This window comes from Amphiprion ocellaris, chromosome 6 (genome assembly GCF_022539595.1).
Source record: "Amphiprion ocellaris isolate individual 3 ecotype Okinawa chromosome 6, ASM2253959v1, whole genome shotgun sequence".
Classification (NCBI taxonomy): Eukaryota; Metazoa; Chordata; class Actinopteri; family Pomacentridae; genus Amphiprion; species Amphiprion ocellaris.
Window position 1 is genome coordinate 21,724,069 of NC_072771.1, and position 23,254 is coordinate 21,747,322.

The 23,254-nt window shown below is 38.8% G+C and overlaps 2 long non-coding RNA genes across 4 annotated transcripts in view; one reads left to right on the plus strand and one right to left on the minus strand.

Annotated features, from left to right (window-relative positions):
* LOC129349143 (uncharacterized) overlaps positions 1–1,360 on the plus strand; it is a 4,904-nt gene extending 3,544 nt beyond the window's left edge. Inside the window, exon 3 of the long non-coding RNA XR_008602012.1 lies at positions 402–1,360. This is a non-coding gene — a long non-coding RNA (uncharacterized LOC129349143). The remainder of the gene's footprint in view (positions 1–401) is intronic.
* The window catches only part of LOC129349142 (uncharacterized), a 25,051-nt gene extending 11,582 nt beyond the window's left edge, over positions 1–13,469 (minus strand). The window contains exons 1-3 of one of the 3 annotated variants that reach the window (XR_008602011.1): positions 10,995–13,469; positions 10,013–10,143; positions 6,549–9,034 (exon numbers count right to left, since the gene is read on the minus strand). This is a non-coding gene — a long non-coding RNA (uncharacterized LOC129349142). The remainder of the gene's footprint in view (positions 1–6,548; positions 9,035–10,012; positions 10,144–10,994) is intronic. The other 2 variants (XR_008602010.1, XR_008602009.1) reach the window with 2 other exon arrangements.
* Between the last annotated feature and the right edge of the window lie 9,785 nt (positions 13,470–23,254).

Consider the following 23,254-nt stretch of genomic DNA (forward strand, 5'->3'; position numbering starts at 1 on the left):
AGCATGTCGCTCTAAAAACATCATAGTATAGCCTTTGTTCCACAAAACGTTGTTTTGTTCCGGCTGTCTGAAGTAGGTGAGGAGCAACACCAAAACAGTCCAAACGCTGCTGTCCAGAGGGTTAGACGAGTATTTATTTGAAAGAGGAAGTTTACAACAACACAACATGTGAGGGGGTTAAAAACAAATGGGTGTTAGTAAAATAAAAATAAATAAACAGAACTAAAAGTGAACTTCATGTTGACATTGATGGGCATTCCAACCAGGAACAAAGTAAAAGATAATCAATACGAAAAAAAACTCTTCCTGTTCACCTCTTAAAACCCAAAAACACACCACAGTAGCACCCTAAACTAAAACTACCAATGGGTTCCCTGTTTTCCTTTCTGAACAAGTCAAAGGTCCCTCTCTATCTCCCTATACATCCACCAACCACTGGAACACATGTCCAAAGTTCTGCCGGTCCAGCTCAGCTTCCCCTCAGAAGAAGTGCAACCACCTGCCAGATGAAGGAGCCTTTTGAGAGGCAGCTGGCATCGTGATTGGACTGTACTTTGGCCTGTTCCAATCCAGCTTCAGCTCCAGAGACGGCAGGCGGGACGAGTCAACGGAGGCCGGGTGGACGAAGGCATGCAGCTGAGTACAATCCAGAAAACAACAGAGGAGGAGTGCAGTGGCCCAGGGCCACAACACACAGAGTAGCATCGTATGTCTCTTAGAAAACATCATAGTAGAGCCTTTGGTATGAAAAAACACCATCATATACATCAAATATTGTACAAATAACAAGTCAAAGGAAAGAGACATACATTGTAGAATTGTAGTAATTGTGGGCTGACTGATTTACTGATTATCAGTATTTTATTTTTTACTGATTTACGGTAATAAATACATTTAAAAATGGTGCTACTTTGGCTCTGAACCTTAATCTACCTGTGGTCGCTCTGTCTTCTGGAGTGATTTGATTGGTTATACGTCACGAATAAAACTCCTTTAACTTAATATCTGTAAACAAAACAAAAACGTATCAACAAAGTTTCCTGTTTGTGTTCTTCTAAGTTTAACTCCAAGATTTTAACTACTTTCATTTACTGCAAATGAATATCTACTCCAAATGTCTCACTAATAATCATTATCAGCCTTAAAAACCCACAAAACACCCCTCTATACTCGACCACACTTAGTACAGTCCGGTTCCCCCTTCTATAAATCTGCTTGGAATCGTCCACTTCCTGTTTGTCAAAGTGGCCTTCTACCTGGACAGGTTTTTTTGGAGCTCATGCAACAAACATTTTGGGTAACTGCACTTTAATATGGATGGATGACACTGAATTAGAGTCTGTTTTAATGAGACTGAGTTAAGATGTGTAGCTCTGTCATTAAATAGGAAATTATTTCTCAGAATTCACAGAGAAAAGTCTGAAATGTTTGCTAAGTTAGTGTCTCATGTTCTTTGGCTCAGCTAAAGCTAACTCTCTCCAACTTCTGGATCTCTTGAGTTGCTTGTTGTTAAAATATCTTGCTAGTGGTGCTGAAGCTCAGAAAGTCTGAGATGTTTGTTCAAAATCAGCTCATTCTCAAGTCTTGTCTGAACTGTCCTCTTTAGTTTGAACTTTCCCTAAACTTAGGAGTTAATGACAGAGCAGCACATCCAGACTCAGTCTCATTTATGTAGAAATTAAACTTCAGTGTCATTCATTGATGTTAAAGTGCAGTTTTTCAAATGTTTGTTGCACGTACTCCCGACCAAACCAGTCCAGGTGGAAGACGATGTGAAGAGAAAGCTCCAGAGGATGAATATCACACATTTACGTTGGAAATAAATGTCCTTTAATTAGACGTCATGCAAAAGTTGGATTTCCATTTAATGATGTTCAAATCTATGTTGAGTGTTTTGTTGATGTTGGTTTCTAAATGTTTTCTGACACTCGGCCCCAAAGATTAAAACCTTTTACGGCTCACAAGCTACAACAATTCACACATTATCAACTATCTTTCTGACTAAACTAAGATAAAAAGTGAAAAACTGCCTGATTCCTGCATCATGAATGTAAATCTTTTTGGTTTTTATGGCAATAAACTGAATATATTTGGGTTTGACATTTTATAAACCAAAACGAGAAATTAATTAGTGGAGAAAACAATCAACAGATTAATGGACAAAGAAAATGTGTTTTCCAACATATATGGCTGAATTACTCCAACATTACAAGATACATACAATTTGAATTCAATTTTATTCATATAACGCCAATTACAGGTCAAATTGTCTCAAAACACCTTATATTTTTTTTGTCATATTTAAAATATGACAAAGTAAGAAATTTAAAGCTCTTGACTAATCCAATTTATTATTTGGTTTTTAAGAGACTAATGGACAATTAAAATAACTTTCTCCACTAAAACTAATAAACATGAGGTCAAATAGAAGGAAGAGTTTTAAATACTGCAGTCACACGATGACAAGAATAAAATTTGTCAACAAAAAGTAAATCTGCTGGTGGATTCCATAAAAGTCCTAATAAACAGTAATAAAGTGTGATACTAAAGGTTTGTGGTGCTAAAAATGTCCAAGTAAAGATATGAAGTTGAACATGTGGATGGAGGTTGATAAAAGTTGACCTCCCTTCATTTCTCTGGAGCGATTTTATGGATGGTGGTTAAAGACCTGCTCTTCTAGTGGTCTTCCTTCTAGTGGCTGTAAAAAGTCAGTCCATCCTGGCCGACATCAACACCTCTTCATGACATCTTGTTCTGCCTCGGACCTGGTGGAAACTCCAGAAACTGGGGAAAACCTGTCGAGACTCGAGGAACTCATCGAGACTCGAAGAACTCGTGGGGCGGGGGGAAGGTGTGGTGGGGTGGGTGGGGGGAGGGTGAGGAGAGGTGAAGAGGGGGGGGAGGCCTGCCACCCACACTCCCCGCCTCTACTCTCCGCCCTGACTCACCCAGACTCCGCCTTGGCTCCACCCATGTTGTGACTTCCAGCAACCCTACGATGCCAAAGGGACGACGAATTTATTTCTTTTTATCTGATCTGTAGCTCAGTGAGTTAAGGATTTGCCTATGGAGCTGCAGGTCGCAGGTTCAAGACCAGACACTTCTTAAATTTTCATCAAAATTCTGACAAAGACAAAGAAAGAAAACTGCCATCGGCGGGTCTTGAACCTGCGACCTTCCGCTTGGTAGTCCGTCTTCTTATCCCCTGAGCTATTCGCTCAGATACCAGTTCTTCTTTTTTTTGCGCATTTATCATCTATTTTTTTTCGTTTTCGAGTTTTTTTTTAACTCGAGTCTCGACTCGACCGTTTTTCTCAGGAGGTTGGACTTCAGCCTTTGTGTTGGAGGGTTGAACCCTCAGTTCCAAGACTTTCCAAAGCCTCCAGACCTCCCGAGTCCTCAGGACCTGAGCTTTCACACAGTCTGAGGGCTGAAATTTTCTAAGTCCCACAGTAGTTCTCTGTTAGATTTAACTTTCAGACAGCCCAAGGACTGATATCTTCGAAGTTCCTGAGTAGTTCTCTGTTAGTTTGAACCTTTAGACAGTCTGAGGACTGAAATTTTAAAAGTTTCTCAGTACTTCTCTGTTAGTTTGAACCTTTAGACAGCCTGAGGACTGAAGTTTTAAAAGTTTCTCAGTACTTCTCTGTTAGTTTGAACTTTCTGGTTAACAGAAGCCTTAAAACTTGTGACCATGAGCCTTGATTTCACATTTAGACCATCCATCTGAGTTCTTCTCAGACCTTCACCTGTAGGTTCTTTAGAAATCCTCAACAAACTTTGATTCTTTTCACTGAACAGTAACGTTTGTGGAGATCAGAAGGTAACATTAGTTTGATTGATGCCTTCAACTACTAGTAGACTTTATCTGGAAAGCAGTTTTCTGAAATGAGTTCTTAGTAAATCTGTCCACAATCAAACCAAGAACATAGAAAGTGGAAATGTTTGAAGAAACAACCTGATGTTTTCATTTCAGCCTAGAAAATGCTTTAAGATCTTTATCTGTTTTTGCTCTTTTTGATCATTTTATTGTCTCTTCTGTTTAATTTGATCTTCTGAAGTCTAACTGGTGTCTTTTCAAATGTTTTGTCTTTAGTTTGATTCTTCTTAAAAGTTTAGTATTGCTCTTTTCTCACCTTTTATTCTTTTCTAATGTCTGATTTGATTTCCAAATGTTTTGTCTTTTTAATGTTTGTTTTTTCAAATGTTTTATCGGCTTGTTTGAAAAATGTCCTTTTCTTTCCCAATGTTTAATTTTTAGATTAAATCTTTGTTTTTCTTTTTTAATTTTTTTACCACCTTTTAATATTTAATTTTCTTTTTAAATGCTTCATTGTATTTTCTGCTTAATTCCTATTTAGAGTTTTATTGTCTTTAAGATTTAATTTTCTAATTAAACATTTAATTTTTGAATTAAATGTTTTGTCTTTTTAAAGGTTTAATAATCTAAATGTTTTGTAATTTTTTAAATGTTTAATATTCTTCTTGTTTAATTGTATTTTTTAAATGTTTAATTATCTAAAATATCTCACCTTTAATGTTTTAAAAAAATGTTTAATATTCTTGTAAAATTGTATTTTTTAAATGTTTAATTATCTAAAATATTTCACCTTTAATGGTTAATATTTTTGTTTTTAAAAAATTGTTTAATATAATTACATGTTTTGTATCTTCTGTTTAATTATCTAATTAAATATTTTGTCTGTTTAATATCATTTAATTGTATTTATGTTTAATTTTCTTTTTAAAAGTTTTATGTATTAAATGTTTTTCTTTGATTTAATTGCTTTTTTAAATGTAATTTATTTCTTTAATCTTTTTTTTCTGTCAAGATTTTAACCCCAACCTTAACAATGAAACAAACCCCTAAATCACAATGAAAATACTTTTGTTGTCATAATCATGAGTTAGTAAATTATTCAGTTTATCAAGTCAACTTTATTTGTTTAGCACCTTTCACAGATGACAAAACTAAACAAGCAAAGAGAAAAAACTATGCTAAAACTATGATTAAAATTCAAAAACATTAAAAAAAAAAAAAGATTTAACATGGTAAACTATGTTGTGTCCAGGGGATGGAGGGAGTTTATTGAAGTCTTCTTGAGCTCACATGGTAAATCATTTAAAATATAAACTTGATATTTTGTCTAAGGAAACTGGAAACTGCAGAGCGACAGAAGAACAAACAATATCTCCTGTTTTCTCCTTTAATGAGTCGACTCTTCTTGTGCTTTCAGACCAAAAAACTACAGACTCTTCACAACCTGCTCAAACTCTTGGTACAGGACCTCACCACACGGATCAAGAAGGTTTCCATCTCATTTCTACTCTGAAGCTCACCTTCTCCTGCTCAAACTGCTGACAAATGTTTCTGCTGCTCTAAAGTCAGGTCTCTGGAACTTTCTAAAAACTCTCAAAGTCTCTTCTGCTGCAGGTTGCTTTGTAGAACTGTTCCAGAAAACCTCACTAAACCACATGGAGGGGCCTCAAGATAGTCGTCCAAATGAAACCGTACAAAAACCAAACTAGCACAACCCAAACGCTAAAGTCTCCTGCAGCCTACCAGAGAACCTCTGAGAACAGAGAATCAGGACAGGAACTCTTACCTTCTGGACAACTAACGTTGGGTCATAAACAAGAATACAGAATGTGTCTGACCAAAAACCTCTGAAGACTCACTACAGCCAAGATAAAGACACAGCTCAGCTGCATCAAATCCACTAATCACTGCACACATTAGCACCATGTGCTAACTGTGGCTAAAGAACCACATTTACCAAGACAACTATCCAGTACAAAGCCCTAAAACACACCAAGAAACACATTAAAGACGATTTTACTGCTGGAAGCTGCAAGCCCACACCTAAAGAACAAACTGAAGCAACGGAGCCAAACACAGCTCAGTGGTGAAGAGAAACAGAGGAAATGTTTGTCTGCAGCTAAATAAAGCAGGAAGACACTGAGCTGCTCAGGTGTTCCTGATAACACCTAGCAGCCACCTGGACAGCCAATAGGAACACAGCTTACTGGAAGTCCAGAGGGCTGGGTTAGTGAAGGAAATTTAGTTTAAAGTTGAGGCTCCAACATCCTGGAACATGTACCTAAAAGGTTGGTTTAATGGTATCCAAGGTTGTTTAAATCAATCCAACTGGACTTTAAGAAAGTTCCTTGAAGACATTTCACCTCTCATCCAAGAGGCTTCTTCAGTTCTGGTGGTGGTTGATGTTGCCTCAGCTGCCTCAGCTAATGGTATATTCCCAGAAGAACCCTTGAACATTGGGCTTATTGGTATATTCCACTCAAAATACTTGTACATATACCAAGAAGTCAGTGTAAAGGAAATGTAGACCTAAAAGGATTGTTTAAAGGAATATTTAAATGATTATTTTCATTATTTAATAATCTGTTATCAGTCAGAACCCTGGCAAACTTATTTTCATCAGTTTTTTTAGTGGAAGTAACAAATAAAGGAGCTCTTGGTTTTTCCTGGCGTTAGTGAGTCCAAAGCTGCTGTTTCAACACAGACACGTTCACATGCATCCACAAACCTCTCAGCACTCAAACACCCACAGACAGGAGGCCAGCTGGACCGAGGCTCGGTGGCGTCCTCAGACCCACGAGTCGGGGAGTCGGTGAACTTGTTGGTCCGGTTTGAAGGCCTCCATGTGGTCCACTAGAAGTCCACGTAGTCGGTGTTGGCTTTGAACCACAGCGACTGGCCACCATCAGCTGGACCGGCTCGTCCTCGTAGGGCTCCTCCTGTAGCCTTGAAGGGACCACAGGAACATTCAGTAGCTGTTGGAGTTCTTCCTGTTAGGCTCGTGGTAGAACGGCTCTGAACAATCTTGTACTTGTCTTATCTGGAACAATCTAACAACCTAAACTGTTAACAGTGGTGTAAAGAAGCAAACACACAGGCATAGATTAGGACTCAAACTAGATTTATTTTAGAAAACAAATCAGCTTAGAGGCATTTGTTCACACGTGGCTGAATAGGAGGCCGTCCAATCAGATTCAAGGTCTTCACTCTGTAGGTTGTTTGTTTGGTGAGACTCTTGGACCTCCATCAGCTGACGTGGATGTTTGATGGTCTTCCTCTCTAGTGCCAGATGATTCATCCATGAATTCAGCAGCTACAGACTGAAATGAAGCTCATGCTGCCGTTATTGAATTCCTGTTCCAGATCAAATGTTCAGAGCTCACCTTGAATGCAGCCGTCTGCTGTCTGATAGTTTTTCTCATTGTAGTCTTCAATAAAGTCTTTTTCCTCATGTCAGGATGTGGTGAGACTCTTTCTTCGTCGCTGCAGACGTCCCTCATTGTGCATCTCCAGAGAAGAAACAGAAAAACTGGTCACTGCTTCAGCATCAAACACTCTCCAGCATTGAGTGTGTTTTAGGAATTAATTCATTGTGTTGTGAACTTTGAAGGAGCAGAAACTTTACAGCTGCCAAAGATATAAGCTCCAATTCTGGATGTTTGAGGAAATGAAGTTCATCAAATGAACACTTGATATTTGCTGATAACGCTCATTAAATTACTGAAGAAATCTAACATAAAAACCTGTAAACTCTCAGGCAGCTTTTGTTAAAGTTTGTCTATAATTCTATTATCATGTTCTGGAACCAGGACTCTGCAGAAGTTCCTTCAAACAGATACTTGTGCGTTTCTATTTAAGGCCTCAGGTTTGAACGTACAGCAGAGGATTAGAAAGGAGTGATTTTAATATTTAAATCAGTCCAGTAAATGTTTGGCGTGAAAATTATTAAAATTTTGATTTAGATAGATTTGTGTTAAATAATATTGTAGAGTCTCACTTAAATATATCCAAATGAGTTCAGTGTATGTACATTTTATAGAATATTTGATTTCTTAATCTCAATACTGTAGGGTCTGACCCTAAATATTATAATAATGATGTCAATTTAAATAATATTTTAGTGCAGAGTCATAAACGTTAATCAGCTAAACTTACATAATAAATATCACCGCACAATCTTAACCTAAACATTCATATTATTGAGGTAAATGTACATAAATCATGATATTCTAGAGTCTTAACTGGAATATTTCTAACATGAATCTTTTTGTATTGTGCTGATAAACAACAATAACCTGACTTTCAGATAATATTTGTTGTCTGTGATTGTGAGACTAAATTCCTCCACATTCTGGAACTGGACTGCATTTCCCAAAATGGAAACATGGACAGAATTTAACACTCATATATCCATGGCAACGCTAACGTTTCTGCTTCTTACCAAAGTTCACAACACAAGTAAAGATTTTAATGTAAAACTTCAGGGATGACTGCTAACCATAAGTATTCTGATCAATACTTCATGATCAATATCAGGACAGATGTTACAACTCCAGCTGTTGCATTAGACTGCAGTTATTCACAGAGAAATTAAAACATCACATTCCTCATGAAAACTAGATGGGACTTTTATTAAATAAAGTCTTGGTGAATAAACAGTGTAAAAAGTGCAAAGCAGCTCCATTAAATCAGGAGATGTGAGACTTCCACAGCATAGATCACCATCTGCTGTGTTGATTCATAGCTGAATGTCAGAATGAACTGAGCTAGAAAAGCTGCTTTGAGCTGCAACATTACGGTCTGACAATCCAACACCATCACAGTTTTCATCTGGTTGTTTTGCTTCAACATGCTGTGAAGTTCAGTCTTTACCTGAATCAATACAGAGATTCTATTTCCAACTAAGACTGGAATAAAAATTAGAATGTTTTGAGGTTATTAATGCAACTAAATCCTTTCAGATGGAAGGATTTACTTCTAAGTTCTAATTCAAGTTTCAGTTGGAGCACATTGCATTCACAAAGAAAAACAGCAATACCTTCATAGCAACATTTAATAAACCTAAAGCTTCCCTGTTGGCACATTGGTGGAGTTTGTTACTGAGCATCTGAACCTTAAATCCAGTGAGACGACCATCTTCAGTCGAGGTCAGTCAGAGAACTTCAAGACCTTCCATCAGCTGGACCAGATGTGGCATCATCTCCCTCTGAACATCTGGATGACAGGAGAAAAGACAGAAATCAAACACAGATCACAGAAATACAATTTATTCACTTTCATCATTTTATAAAAGTAGCATGAACTTTATTAAAACTTGACAATATCAGTAATGAAAGTAAATGTTTTTATCTCGTGTTGAAGCTAAATTTAAAGTCAATTTTAATGACAGTTTATCCTGAGAGGAGTGAGAATGGAGCTTTTCTTTCCTTTGTAGAATATTCCCTCAAAGTATTCTGTTTATTATTGGCTTTAGAAGCATTTTTCTTTACTTATTTATTTTTAGATACCTCAGACTGATGCACTTTGCTGGTTTGCAGAAAATTTCATGCACAATGACAATAAAGATCTTCTATTATAACATATTGCTAAAACAAGAACTGCAAACCTTCTCAACCATCTCTCACTCTGCAAAATTCCAACTGCGACCAAGAATTATCTGATGTACTTATTATTATAATATTTACTGAACCAGCCCTGGAATTAATAAAAATCTGTATATGGATATGATTTTCTCTGATGGGACCAGTATGGAAGCCGTAGTAACAATTAACTATCCTTTGAAGGGAAAGATTAGGTCTTCATTCAGGTGGCTAAAAAAATGCTCTCCCTTAAAAAAAAAAATGCATACAAAAAAGTAAATCTCTTCTGCACTGCACACATACTACACTTTTGTATAACTCTGGATGTCAGAGTAAAGGCAGACAGATCCACTGATCAGCCACAACATTCTGACCACTGACAGCTGAAGAGAACAACATCCATCATCTTGTTCTAATGCAACGTTCTGCTGGGAAACCTTGACGTTCATGTGGATTTTTGACATGTACCACCACCTAAACACTGCAGGACATACAACCCCCTAGTCTCCATGGCAACAGCAGTCCTTGATGCCAGCTGCCACCCTCAGCAGGACAAACTAAAACTGCTACTACAGGAGTGGTCCGAGGAACACGACAGAGCTAAGCTGTTCACCTGGGTTCCACACTCTCCACATCCAGATCTGATGGAGCATCTGTGGGATGGTCCAGGATCAGCCTGGTCTAGGTAGGACCCACCCTGCAACCCACAGGATCCACAGAATCCACAGGACATCCCCAGAGGTTCTGCTGAACCACTGGGTCAGAGGAGTTTTAGCAGCATAAAGGGACCAACACAGTATTAGTCAGGTGGTCAGAATGTTATACTGTTATATTGTCATGCTGATTATATGATCAGTAAATGTTACCATCAATTATAACGTCCACATTGATCAGGAAAAAAAAAACAACTATCAGTTCATTCAGAAACTGTGAGGTTAAACCTAAACCCAGGGACCTGGTCTGCGAATTAGCTGTTAGCTATTGACCTATGAACATGGCATCGGTTATTGTAACAATGCTTCTTGTTCTGTCCGTATTAAATAAACGTATAAATAAAAACACAGACCTCAACAGCAGTTTGTTTCAAAGCAGAACACCAGCTGGTTTTCACTAAAGAAGCGTTCAAAGCAACAATTAAATGACAGTTTTGTTCTCATTAAGTTCAGAGTCAGCCAAAATAATGCACACACATCAGGAAAAGAAAAACTTTTTAAAATATTTCATTTGTATAAGTACTTCTACACATATAGATAACTCTTTCTAAGTTTGATCAAATCATGATAACTCTGTGTCCTGTTGTACGATGTTTTCCCAACAGATGGAATTACCCTCATGAATGGAGCATCAACAAGTGACGTCTACAACACAACAGAAATGTCTGGAAGCCAGTGGCCACCACTTTGAGCACCTCTTGTAATTGTAGAGGCCAAAGATAACTTTCATTAATCTCGTGATGTCTGAATAAATTTGGTATTGAAATATTTATGCAAGTTTTTCTTTTCCTGATGTGTGTAAACATTATTTTGGCTGACTCTGTATAATGGGTTTCTGACAGGTCACCAGGCAACATCTTTTTATAATAATGACAAACATACCTGCATTCTACAGGAGTGATTTTCCTCATGTGCAGGTAAAGATGTGTGAGGAGCTTAGAGATGACAGGAGCAGGAGTCATCCTCACTAATTCAGCTTCCACCTAGAAACAGAAAGACCACAAACAAACACACTGATATACTCTCAAACGTTCAACCTCACAGCCTCAAAATATCTGTTTAGGAAGTGTTGTGTTTCTAAATTCTGCTGAAAGCATTGACAGACATTCTCTTACAAGGTTGAGTAAAAAGCAGCCTGTCCTCTGAGCTACTGAGAAATTTTCCTGAACAAAGTTTCTACGTGTAAATCAGCTCAACAAAAACTAAAGCCTCAGTCAGAGATAACAGGTATCGCAAGTTATAAAGAACTATCTTCGTTAACTCAGACTTTCTGCTTCAACCTCACATAAAAAGGGGAGTTTAACTCATCAGATGACTGAAAATGAACAGCTTGTGCAGTTCTAGATCCAAAAGTAGGATGTTTCAACTCATGTTTTACTACAAATACATGCAGTAATAAATAAATACAATGGCTGATTGTTAGTTTATTCACTATTAATGTCATTTTATATACTGGATTGAACTTGAGCAGTGGAAGAGAGAAGGAATTTAATGACATTATGGAGATTCAGAGAGGTAATGTTGCGCAATGTTAAGTTAAGCGCAGTTTAATTCAAACCAGCTGAATGTTGAACTTCAGTGCAGCTGAACGGGTTTCAGTTAACCTTAAAGTAAAATAACTTTTTTAAAGGCTAAAATACACAGCAGAGAAATACAGGTTGAGAAAGTCATTCTAATAATGACAGACAGCTGCAGCAGCAACTAACACAGGTGTTCAGCGGTAGGTTAGCCACCTGTGTTAATTAGCCCGCTAGCTAACTTAGCCGCTTAGCTAGCTAACGCGTCCGGACCAACTGCTGAAACACGACAAAACACAACTCTTCACAAGTCGCTGACTTAACGTACAACAAAATGATGCTACAGGTTAGAAGTATTTATCTTCTTACCGTGTTTTACTCCAAAAACAAGGTCAATAGCAGCCAGAGATGGTGATGTTACGAGATGTGCCGAGGCTTCGAAGTGTGTGTCGAGTAATGAACGGGGGGGCATGTCCACGAAGCTTATGCTTCATTTAGGGGAGGAGCCAAAATAATGACGTTTGAAGCAGGTCGGACCGCGTGACTGGTTCAGGAAGTGGTTCGACATGCAATTCAAAATATAAAGGGCAGTGAAACACAATAGATTCCCCGTTCACATTTGCTGGATTTTTACTTGCTGTATCTTTGCATTCAATCGGTTTGAGACTCTTTTTTTTATAGAACCAGCCAGAAAGAGAAGATTCTCCCCTGTCTGGGAACACTTGGACCTGATTTCTCTTAATAAAGTAGGCACATAACAAGTGAAGTGTAATATGAATAACTGTGACAACACCACACACCGCTTGTTCTAATTTCTTCTTTTTCTGGTATTTTAAAAGGTGAAGTGTCTGTTGTGTTCCAAGGAGCTAGAGAAATATTGTCCAAAAAAAGAAGCCACCTGAATCCCAGCACTGTGGAAAAATGTATATTTTTGAATAAAAACAAATAAAATGTTGTCCCTACTTTTGTTTTACAGATTGTCACTGGTACCACACGCACAGTCACAAAACAAGTAGCAAAAGCACAATAAATTTTATTTATATAGCCCTTATTACAATTAAAAATATCTAAGCACTTTACAGAAAGCCAGAACCTGACATCAATCAAGCAGACAAGCTACAAATCTCAAATCTCTCCCCAGTTGGTTTCCATTTCCCCCTCTGTCCCTGCTATCAGGAAAAGCAGACACTATATGAAGTATATTACTTGTTTATTGGCATTATCATTTAAGCACAATTCAAAGCTTCACATAGCAGAGCTAGTGTCATTATAGGCGCTCTGCCTGTTTACTGTTTTATTTGTCCAGTTGATGACGCAGTAGAGTAAATGAAGCACCATGAAGCTTCGAACCATGAGTGAAACAATTGGATGGAAAGCATCAATGCTTCATGAAGCTTCATCTCGCCATCACTAGCCAGAGATGCTACCAGACGTGCCGACCATAGATATACATAGACTAGATACGCTGGCGCGCTGTCTTCTATACTATCTATGGTCTGACCAATCGCTGCTCTCTGGCTCCGCCCTCTGAGAATCTTGTTGTCGTTTGGCTCCACACTTGCTGATGACCACTTCCGGTCTCAGAAAATGACAAAACGGACCTTTTTTCGTTTCTGTCTCTTACTGATTTTACTTTCTTGTTTTTCTAAATATAAAACGAAAATCAAAGCATTTTTTAAAAAAATCGTATATCCCTTTTTGATCATGAAAAGGAAAACCGCCTTGTATTTCAATTTTAACTTTTGTATTTTAAAACGAAAATCAAATAACCACTCGTTTTTTGTTTTTCAATACCCGTTTCAGAACGGAAAATCCAATTACAAGATCCGTACAGGGACCCTTCTAGCTCACCTGTCTGGTTCGTCCTATACCCCCCCCCCCCCCGGAAAAAAAAAAACACTTTTATAACCACATATTATATGTGGAAATATGCAACGCTGTCCCAGCAAAACCGCAAGTCCCCAGATTATTAGCTACGAGGAAAATCAGAGCATGTAGAGAAGTGGGAAAAACATGCCTGCAGAGACTTTTAAAAAAATCCCCAAGAAGCACGCTAAAGTCCCCCCCTCATAGGAATACAACATTATCGGGTTATTGTTGTGGTTGTTCGTTGGTATTTTCTTGGCTTTGCTGTCTAATACTTTTAAGCAAGCACTACATCAGCAGCGTGGCCCTAATGTGTGTGTGGTGCGTTCAGGAGGATCCTGGCATATAATACTCCGATTGTGGGACAGCTGTTGGCAGAGCCGTTTTACGGTGTTCAGTCCATTTGGCTTTAATAGCAGCTTTCAGGCGGACCGCTACTCTATCCCCTCACCGCCCCCTCAATTACACCTCCTCTGATACTTTGCTGGCCTAAAGACTCCTGCAGTTAAAAAAAAAAAAAAAAAAAGAACACCCTCTGAAATGCAATACATTTGAAGAATGGGCACTGACTTTTAAGATTTGGGGCTATAGGCTACTCTCTGATGATTCCAGGCAGGCACTGATGGTGGAGGGAGGAGAGGAAGTGTAACGCAGCTCGCTGCCCTACTTTAACAGGCCACCGACGACTTACTGGGGAAAAATTGGTCATTTAGTCTTGATGAATGGCAGCCGAGATGAAGGGGCTGTAGGTAGGTAGGCTCTGTGTTGTGACCGGGGCCTCTTTCAGGCGTTAAATGCGGCTGGATGTGTGAGAAGAGAACAGCGCTAATGTGCCTTATTTAGCGCTCTAATTTGTCAAGTTTCAAATATATTGATCAAATAAAGCCCGTTGAAATCACACACACACGTGATGTTTGATATAAGAGTCTCCCAGCATTTCTTCAGTGCACACAGAGAAGGCTGAAAGGAGACTAAATTTACTGCTTTTACACATTTTATTTGCCAATTTAAAAAAAAAAGTTTATTTACTGTGTGTGTTCTTTATTTTCCAACCAGATGACTGCAAGGCCGTTTTTATTCCATCGATTTAAATACGAATAGTGTTATAAAAGTTCTCACGGAGCACCAACGATCTATTATAAATTCAGAGTAAGCGTTTTATCTAAACCTATACTTATATTTATGATAATTCCGACCTAATATGTTGCCTAAAATAATAAAATTATCAATATGATATTGTAAAATGTATAAAGGACAATAAAAATGTAATATAAAATAGATTTAAGGTCTGAACAGGTAACAAGCTGAGGTGTAATTTAAAAATAAATATATATTTTACAGTTTTAAATCCTCCGTGTTTATGTGCTATCACAAGAAACTATTTTAAACTATAATTTAAAAACTGCAATTATACATAATAAAAAATACAAATCGAACAATGAGGTGGTTATGCTAGGAAGGTAAAATAAAAGTAAGAAGTTAAAATAAAACTCTTTTTATAGAAAAGGTAGAATTTTCATATCGGAAAGTGGCTCATAGTCCATTCAGCAGAACACAAAAGATTAGTTTCCCTTCAAAACCTTCGCATTAGTACTAATAACTCCAGTATTCATCGATCTGCAAGAATTAAGTCTTCTTTTAAGCGGTGATAAATCGAAGGAGGTCGACTTTATATGAAACATTATTTTCTCGCACTTAAAGCAACGAAATAATGAGGTATTTCCACAAATCCGTAAAGTACAAACCCTCCCCAAATCAATATCACACTGCACGTGGTGGAGTATCGATTACCTGGCGGTTAGAGAAAAGGCCTTGACTTGGACTGGAGAGTAAAAAAAACAAAAAACAAAACAGTATTTAAACGAATCATCAGCCACACATTCTTCTTTCAAATATTTTTTTTCCTGAAAACGCTACAAGTTATCACATCTGCCTGTATAATGAGCCAATAAGCTTAATTAATGTTAAAAAAAATAGTTTATTTAGAATTTTTAAAATTCTGTAAAATAAAGCAATAATATCAGGCATGTCTTGATAATATACATTTTTAAAAGTTGTTTAAAGTGAAATAGTATCTATTTTAAGAGTTTTTTATATTGATAGGGAAACAAATATCCCCCCCCAAAAAAAGAATTTGATAGAGATTGAAAACTTTGATCAACCTTCAAAATATATATCAGTCTATATTCTGTATATATGTCTGTAGTGTAACTCCTACACTAAACCATATATATCCTACTGTCTGCTCTCTTTTGGGTTTAAAATCTCAGAGAAAAAAAGACGAAAGAAACAAGAGTGCAAGGCGATATTAAATCACACATTATAGATGAGTTTCATCATGTGGACGCAGCCCTCCGAGGATAAACACGGCGGTGCGTGGGGTAAGAATACGATCCAAGTTATTATTACTGAGGGAGCGGCCTTTCACTGGCAGCACCCTGCATCCTCATTACATCCAGCCCAAAAAGAGATGAAGGTCCAAATGAAGTTATTGCCATCCAATGAACTCAAATTAGCCGGGCCACACCATGACAGACAGCTCGATTGGAGAGAGAGAGAAGGGGGGGAGGTGGGAGTCAGCTTGGAGGGATATAGGTAGTGGAGGGATTGGCAGGTGTATGTTTTGATGTGCATTTCATGGTTTTGTAAGGCCCCTTAAGTGAAACTGGGTTCAATTTGAATCTGCGTGGTTAAGCGAGTTAATATACTCGTGTTATTAAAGGGCCTGCAGTCACCTCGCAGCCTCACTCCTCCTTCCTTTCCCTTCCATCTGACGGCTTAGACTCTGTTCCCATCTATTGCATTTCTTTATCCGCCATTCAAATATAACGTTTCTCTCCCCCTTTTCTCTCTCTCTCTCTCTCTCTCCCTGCAATCTCTCCATCCGGTTGAATGGCTTCCTTTCTTGTCGCTAAGGTCCTCATTGTGTTTGCTACCTGAGTCAGCAGGGGAGGATGAAAAGAGGGGAGAGGAAGAGTTTGACGTGAGGAAGGACGAGGGAGGAAAGGGGGGGTGGTTTTGACATGCAGGGAGGGAGACAGAGGCGATGATAGGAGGAGAAGGGGGGAGAGCTCCACGCGAGGAGTTGAGTGAATTTACCTGCTCCTCCGGTGGGCGAGCGAGCTGTGTGTGATAGTGTGTGTGTGAAGTTAACAACACAGCGGCCAACTCGACTTTATTGCTGTTTATCCCCGCAGCAAAAGCTGTCAGGGGGTGACAGATTGGCAGCATCTCTAATCAGTGCCCTCTTTCCTCCTCTCCGAGATCCCCTCTCAACTCAAACACACTTCTGATCTTTTTTTGCGAAGGAAAATTCCTCCCATGCCATTCTTACTAATGGCATTTATTCTTTGGATCGTACCACATAATGCACTTCTCGAGTCGAAAGTTTTCCCTGTCACCGCCTCGAACCCTGTCAAGGTTCACAGGTTTAATTATCTGCTGTCTCAAAGAGATGAATACATATTTGAAATGAAAAACAAATAAATAAATAAGTGGAGTACATGTTCAATAGCAGCAAAATCAAGGAATTTCCTATTTTCATTTAGAAGCAGCTATTTCATCTGATTGTATCTGATTCTAATTAAATAAAACATGCATGCAATCAAAAGTGAAACATTTTCACAATTATACATTCTGAAGAATCTGCAATAAATTAAATAGTGCAGACAAGTTTGAAGAAAATTATTACATAAGGACATCGTGTCTGATGATTAAATAAAAGTATTTTTGCTCTTTTGGGATCAAAAATACACTTAAAACATCAAAATCTCTCGAAGCACTTTGTTTATGTCTCAGTATGAGATCTGTCTTTGTCCACATCTGTTTTTAATATAAATATTTAGACCACTATAGCTTGTTCAATTAATTATCCACAAAGTTACGCTTTTACGCAAACTTTCGACGGTATTCCTGTGTGTTTTATTCTGGATCTAGATGTGTTTGAAATTCCTCATAGAGATAAACAAAGACTGTTAAACAAATCGGCAAACGCATGAACTTCAAATGCAGTGTATAAAAAAAAACAGAAGAAGAAAAACCTGAAGATATCCAACCTGAGCTGCCGGAGTCCCGTGCAGTGTCCGCAGAATAACGGTGGACCTAAAGCTATATTTCACTTAAAGCCTTCAATGGGATTGGCGCTTATCTCGCCAACACAGCGCTGCTGACCTGTAGGCTGCTGCATCAGAGGTGTGTGTTTGTGTCGAGGTGTTGACCTGTCAGGGGGGACTTGTTAGGACTTTAACTCCGACTGCTGGCGGTCTCCAGACATCCGGGGGTGGCATCGATTTGAAACTTGTCCTGTCTAATTTGATGATAACATCCAGCCTGCCCCGCCGCAGTACCATGGACAGCGCACTGTCTTGACCTCGCCTTGCTATCAAATTACCCCCGTCTGAGCCACGGTGGGAGCCCAGCTCCAAGTTTACTATAGGAGGTGAGAGAGGGAGAGAGAGACGGAGAGAGGGGGAGAGAGATTTTGCTTCTTTCTCCAAAGACAAATCTTCTCTGAAGCCAGTGCTTACACTCTGTAACTCTGTGGTAAATCAAGAAGAGGTTGGCGGTTTACACTGGCTGTTGCGCCAACTTCCTATGTAAACCATACTGAGTTACACTTACACAAAGACTTTATTTCATCTTTTCTATCCTTAAAGGGTCCGTCCGCCTCTGCATTACTTCCCTCAGCTTAATACCGCCCTGTCAGTTCTATTATTTCGATTTCAAACCTGACACTTTCAGCCTGATTCTCCTGAAAGACCCCAGTAGCAGCACTGCAATAGAAATGCTCCTTTAGAAGTAATTTACGCAACATTATCAAGATTTACTATCCAACGAAAAGTACTTCTGATTCAGATCAAATTGCCCCTTAGAGAGTTACAATCAGATATTTTATCATTGCATTTTTATTAATCCTAAGCAGCACTTTTGCTGTAGTAATTAACTCAGGTGGAGCTCATTCTACCAGTTCTATGTGCTGCTGAGTGGCTCAATTTATAGGAAATCGTCATATCTTATAAGCTTGTTATATGTTTTCTGTGTAGGCTAAGATGTCAACTTGTACATTAAACGTGAAGTAACTCAAGCTATCAAATAAATACCGTGGTGCTGGAATCCACTTCTAGGAAATATGTTTAAAATTTAAGGCATTTGTGAAGCAGACTGGAAATCAAAATTGCCTCTCTTTAACAGACTATGCAAGTCGCTTCTCTATCACAGGAGCTACACAGAAAGCAACAGTTCTTCATGCACCAGTCAGGCTTGATGTCAAACCCAACAGAAACCCTACAGTATGTGGATGTCTGGTGAATAAACGTGCGCACCAGTGCATGTAAATAGATGCTAAGCAAATAGATAAAACAAGCAATTTATATTTTGCAAATCTTCTCGGGAGTAGTTACACCCTATCAGCTGGTGCACATACTGTGGTAACAAGTTGATTTGGGAACCAGAATGTCTAAAGTTTTGAGAGAAAGCCCAAGGCAGTGACGGGAGGAGGATTTACTGGTGGAGAAAGAGAGAGAGAGGGAGAGAGGGAGGCTGTTTGATGGAGCTCTACAGCTTTGAGACAGCTTGTTAATTAAAACCCCAAGAGATGAGGCTCTGCAGCCACCGTCCATATCAGAGCACTGCTAACTATACTGACAGCAAGTTACTTAACAAGCGTGCGCCTCAATCCCATACCTTTTTATCACAGGCGAGCAGTGAGATATTTTAATTCGTTAAAATCCCACTGTGGCGGTGAAATATCTTGTTTTCTACTTAAGAAATTATGACAAACCTTCGTATTCTCTGTCATTCTCAGGGACGAAGCACAAATGGCTGCTTATGCTTCAAAATCCGCACACACCAGCTTAAATGTGGCAAATTCGATTAAGGAGGGAAAGAAAGGAATGTCAAGGAAAGAAAATGAGTGAATTAGTCTAGACACAGGTTGGGTGGTATTAAATACTTAGCTGCACGTTCAGGCGTTAGAATTATTTCCAAAATCAAAGGAGCCTGCGATTTGAGAGAGCAGGATAGGCCTCAGTGTGGATACAAAGAGGTAACATTAAGTCAAAACAAAGAGGCTACTGTGCCTTTTTGTGTGTGTGTGTGTGAATGCGTTTTCTGATCAATTTCAATCGAGGTCATCATACGCGTTGTCCCCATGCATTATTCCACCTTAATTGAACCTGCAACCCGCCCTTTGCCTGCGGGATCTCGGAGCTATTTCAATTCTATATGCATGTGTGAAATGATGGCTTGTTAAGTCGTGGAAAACAAATACCAAGAGAGCCTTACTCAAACACTCAAAATGTATGACGGGCCCATGCCCATTGTTCAGAAAATAATTGAAATGCTGCTTCCTTCTCTCCCCCGCTTGCTAATAATGTGTTCGCCAAGTGTAGGCCAACTCATGTAAATAGCAGGGAGAGGAGACGTGGATTTGGAGGGAATGAGGTGAAACCTGACTGGGTTTGTGTCTTCTGGAGGAGGAGAGCTGCAGGTGGAGAGGCCCCTTATACAGTACAAGCGAACCTGCTGTGCCGCACCACCCAGGATCCAACGGGGGAGGAGGTGTGAGTGTATGTGTGTTAGAGGGGGGAGTCCAGGAACAATTGGATAATACAGCTCAATCAACAGAGAAATGCTATTTAAACTAAAAGATGCGAGTAGCATTCAAGTCCTGGAACTTCTCAGAACTTTGTGTCCACTTTCCTCATCTGTTTCATGTAACAGGTATGGAACTTTCTGAGCATTTCAAGTAATAAAAGTATTTAGTTCATTTAAAAAAAAAAAGAATAATCAATGATCAATAAAGTACAGGCTGCTTGCCATAAAAAAAGAGAAAACTTTGACATACTCCCCAAAAATATTCCCCCATGTAATAATGCGGTTGACTGCTAACTTGAGTTCACATTTGGGTTTTAGATGTCTTCATGTGAGGAACAGATGAAGGAACAGTGGGGAAAAAAGCCAAAACCACCATTCACAGCCCACATGGGTTGCAGTTGCACTGTGTTCATCTTCAGCCACATAAGAGAAAAGCTTTTCTGCCCACTGATCTGTTAGTGAATTAAAAGATGGTTTCAAGACATGATTTTTAAAGTTAAAGTTAATCTTAATAAAAATAAAAAATAAAATCACGTTTAGATTTTTTCCCTTCAAACGACCGTGTTTTTTTTTTTTTTTTTTTTTAGCATTTGCATTAGACTGATATAGTTTCAGGTTACATCACCAAGATTTAACCAAAAACGGTGTTCAAAGTCGATTACAAAATAAAAGGTTTAGATATTACTTTTCAGTGCAACAGTGGCTCTTTCCAAATGTGTGTTAAGTGTGTGTTTCTTTGTCACTGACTGCCGTATTAAGGCCCCTGCACCTGATGTGTTTGTGGCTGCTCTGGGGCCACGGCGCTTTTTAAGACAGCTGTAAAAGGCTCTCCAAGTCTCCAACACATTCATCAACGTCAGACATCGACAACCGCTATTTAGTGAAAGTGTAACTGCAGCAGTATATCTTAGAGCAGAGTGGGCCACTCAGCAAACAAAACAATGGAGCTTTTTCTTTACTAATAACCTATTTAAAATAGGCTATGAAGTGGGGACAGATGATCGACAAAATTTTCTTAAAATGGTAAATTATATAAATAATAATTTTCGTTAATTTTATAATTCTTAAAGTGAATAATATGCTTTGTTTTGCACTTGAAACTGCATTTTTTTGAGACGTGATGTCTTAATATAGTTAAGAGATTTTCTGCAATAGCCAAAATGTTGCTGTGTCCATTTTAAAGTCGAACTTTATTCACTGTTGCATCTTCAGATTTAGTCTGTCTGTGTTTATTTAAATTAACAAGACATTATTTATTTGGAAATGAATAATTAAAGTCATTTTATATATTTCAACATCATTTAAATTTCTATTAGTGTAGTCTTGTATGTTTTGCAAAGTTACATTGCTAAAACAAACAATTAATTATCAAAAGCTCAAATATTGCGCGAGAGTTTCAGATATTAGGAGTTTACATTACAATTAAATTCATTACTGATCTCTGGTTTTAGTCGATGGGCTTCCCCCAGCTTAACCAAACAAACAAAAACGCCAGCCGACATAGGATAATGAAATTATAAAAGTGTCCCGCTTTACACGGCGGTGGCGTTGCTTTAAAGTCGTTTGCAGCTGCTGAATCTCCTGGTTTAAAAAACGGTCATGGAAGAGCTGCTTTGCTGCGCCGTGGACTGTGGGCTGAGAGCAGAGCTGAGGAGAGAGAGAGCGGCAGAGAGAGGGTATGAGGCGGTTCTTGTGCCAGAGGGGACCACAACGCAGAGCGCCATCTAGCAAACCAAGGTAGAAACAATAACAGCACGGAGGGTCTGAGAGAGAGGCTGCCTTTACGCACACGGCACACAGGGGCGCAGAGGGACGCCACAACAAAGCGCCGCGGTTTGAGCGCTCTCAAACGCTCCAAACTTTCTGTAGAAATGCAAGCCATAGCGCGAACCAGGCTCTGCAGTGTCTTGTATGCAAGTTTGCTGAATGTACAAGAGTAATACGTGATCTATAATAAAGTGATTGATTAGTGTTGGTGCAACTTCTGCTGCATTTTTTTTTTCTCCACCGAATCCAACTGTGCGCATGAGAGGTGAAGGTGGCAAACCAGCTGATCACTGGTCAAGCTTAAAAACTTTTAATGTCAGAGTGGGTGACGCAAAGGGGAGGGCGATTGCTGACTCCCCCACTTGACAAAATCAATTGATATTATCATTCTCCAGCTCCATCACAGCGTTTTACTCGGGATGTGCATCTGTACCACAAGCAAACAATACATCTTCTGTCGAGTCCATAGTTGCGAATCAATTTTGTTATATATATATATACACACATGTATAGAGAGGGAGACAGAGAGAGGGGGAGTGTGAGGGAGAAAGAAATGCTCCACTGCTTCTGAGAAGTGTTAAGAGGTGAGTTTTGACCAAATAAAAAAGGAAGGAAAAAAGTAGTCCCGTGTGCGTAAAACGGTCACTAATATGCCTCCAACACTCCATCCTCACCCACTCGCATTATAATCTCCCCTATCATCCTCACCGCAGCCATTATTTCATATACAAAGACAGAACTAAGTCGTGTTTCCTGTAACATCATTGCTGGTAATGATGGTGCAATAACAGCAATGGTAGTTATGGCTACATACAGTATAAGCAGTAATAATGATGAGTAATAATGATAGCGGTGGTAAAAGCCTGATCGTGGGTATAGGGGCCACAAGCTTGTAGTGTAGCAATCAATGCAGAGCTATATATCTAAAACTATCAAGATTCACTGTGCTTCATTCAGCCGGCGGTGCCTTCTTGTCATTATTCATCTTAGTCCACATTAGAGCAGAAAGACTGAAAAAAAAAATGCATATACGATGTAAACTGAAAAGCCTGGATTATTAAAGCAGTGCATTATCCAAGCCGAATTAGAAAATACATTAAATATTATTTTTGCTTTAGTTTAGGGAGGGCAAAAATATATATAAATGCATAAGTTTGACGTGAAGTGCAATAATACCAAAGACAACGTGTGAGTGATTGGCTCCTGCAATGGTGTATAAATAGAGGTGTCAGGGGCAAACATTTTCCACATTCGTTATCTTGTCATTCGCTCCTCGACAACCAGGAATTTGTGACCATTTTCGCTTGGTTAAAGCCTTCATTAATCCCTTCACATCCTCGAGACTGAAAAATAACGTTTAAGATATAGACTGCATGGGTACAGTTAGAAGTAGGCCAA